Genomic DNA, 2401 nt, shown 5'->3' on the forward strand with positions numbered 1-2401 from the left:
TGGGTAGGCGCGGCAGCTTCCGGTTGCCTCTGGTTGGCATGACGCCACCTGCGGCCCTCCTGTACCCACGGCTGGACACAGGACCAGTGAGGGCTCTGGCCAGAGTCCGCCCCGCCAAGACACACACACACCCAGGGCTGGAATGTCTCTGAGCTACAGCCAGCTCATATATCCGCTGTGCTCATTAGCAGATTTCCAACTTCGAATAATAAAAATGTGTATATTTTGGGGTACCCTTGCCGACACTAATTGGTAAAACATCAGCCTGGGGCGAGCTGCAGGTAACGGAAGGACGTGTAGCCGCCACCTCTCCCGGGTGGTCCTGTCAGACGACATGCCGGCCGACCAGCTGGGCTGCGTGCTCCGCTCGGGAGAACTAGTTAGCTGACGGCTCCTGGGGCTAAAGCGTCAACTCATAAATCAGTCAACAAAAATGATGTCACAGCAACTACACTGGAAGATTTCCAAGGAAAGTGCAGACGCTCTGACAAATACATGTATTTTTGTACAGTCGCCTGTGACAGCTATTGAAGCCAAGGTGCTAATGTACTGTAAATTTTAGAGTAACCACGAAAAAGCGAAAAAGAGGACCAGCCCCCGTCTGAGCCGGGGCTGCTGTAATGGGACCAGCAGGCGGGGTTTAAGCAACAGAGTCTTATTTCTCACAGTTCTGGAGGCCGGGGGTCCGAGGTGGAGGTGCCGGCAGACTGGAGCTTGGCGAGGGCCCTCTTCCTGGCTAGATCATCTGAGCCACGCCGAGGGACGTTAACGTGGACAAAGCTGCCCGTTGGCTTTGAACGTGCAGAGGTATTTGACGCAAACCGCAAACTGCAGAGGACATCTCCGACTCCCCACCCCTGGCGAACGAGGCTGGGGAGGACCACGTGCAGCCCCGTGGGGGCTGGCTGGGTCTCTCCCGGGAAGAAGCCCTAAGTGACGGAAACCAAACGCCCCAGGGCCCTCTCAGAAATCAAAGCGATGAACCTGGAGCACAGCGCGTCCCCTTGCAGACGGTGCCGGATTTCCTCATGGAGCCTGGAGACCTTTCCTGATTTATGTTTATGAATGTGAGTCATTCTCTGGGGCGGGAGGACACGGGTGTTTATGCAGCAGAGAACAGCAAAAACATGGCACATCCGGGGCCTTTCGAATACACATGGATCCTTTTGGACCTGGAAGGTGGTTCTGCTTTCAGTCGAGGACTTGGGGGCAATCCTGAGAGTGGATCTGGAAACACGTTCTGCTGTCTGGCTTTGCCCCGTCTGGTCTTCCGCAGGGACGCTGTGGTTCGAACGTGGCTTCTCTGAGCCCCCCAAACTCTCACCGCTTCGTGTGGAGGGACGTGATGATGGGAAAATCGGGAAAACACCTCATCTGTCCTCACGGCCAGGACAGAGGAGGGGTCCCCGGGGTTCAGGATGGGGAGCTTTCCTGTTGTGACGGTTATTTTATGTGTCGACTACACTGGGCTAAGGGACACCCAGGCAGCTGGCCAAACATGTCCCTGGGTGTCTGTGAGGCTGTTCCTGGGAGAGAGAGGCATGTGAGTTGGGGGACAGAGTACAGGTGCCCCCTTTCCTGGTGTGGGTGCCCACCTGCCCACGCTTTACTAGAACAGAACGGCGGAGGCCTGAGCTGGGACGCCCACTCCCGGTGCTCGGCCTTCGGCCTTGGACGGAATGCCACCACTGGCTTGGGCTGGTGGCCACCTGGGCTGAATGGCCCCTTGTGGCTTGCACATTCTGAGTCAGCGGTCAGTTAGGTAGAGAGGCTGGAACTGCCCGGGGCACCGAGATAAGTAAGGGTCAAGGGCTCAGGGAAGGAGCAGTGTTAGAATGACTTCGCTGTGTGAGCTTAAAGAACTTACCACCTGACTCTGGCCCCCAGGAAGCATCAAAGGACACCCCGTTTACAAAAGCGATAAAAAGCATTGGTGGGGGGGCCAGCACGTTTGGGATGACGTATTGACACGTTTGAGGTCCTCTGTGGGCCTGCCTGGCGTCAGTGAGGGTCACAGAACAGAGGGGCCCAGTGTGGGTGCAGGTGCCATGATGGAGATGCTGGGGCGGCAGGGGCTGCGGGCGACACACTCAACACCGTCCCCGAGGCCCCTCCCCCGAGGTCCTTCAAGTCGGCCGTGCGTCCAGGGGTGCTGTGACACGGGGCATGTGGGAGAACACGTGCTGTCTCGTTGTAAGGGACAGACCGAGCTGGCACTGCTTCCTTTACGTCCCTTCTCCTGCCCTGAGCAGAGACCTCCTGCTAGGAGCGGCCCCAGCCACCGCAGCACCACGATGGGGCTGTGGGAACGTTCCAGATTAAAGGGGGCTGAAGACACGGGACACGAAATGCGGCACCTGACTCTGGACTGGGCCTTGGGCTGGAGGGAAAACGCGATAAA

Source organism: Pteropus vampyrus, unplaced genomic scaffold, assembly GCF_000151845.1.
Source record: "Pteropus vampyrus isolate Shadow unplaced genomic scaffold, Pvam_2.0 Scaffold72, whole genome shotgun sequence".
Taxonomy (NCBI): Eukaryota; Metazoa; Chordata; class Mammalia; order Chiroptera; family Pteropodidae; genus Pteropus; species Pteropus vampyrus.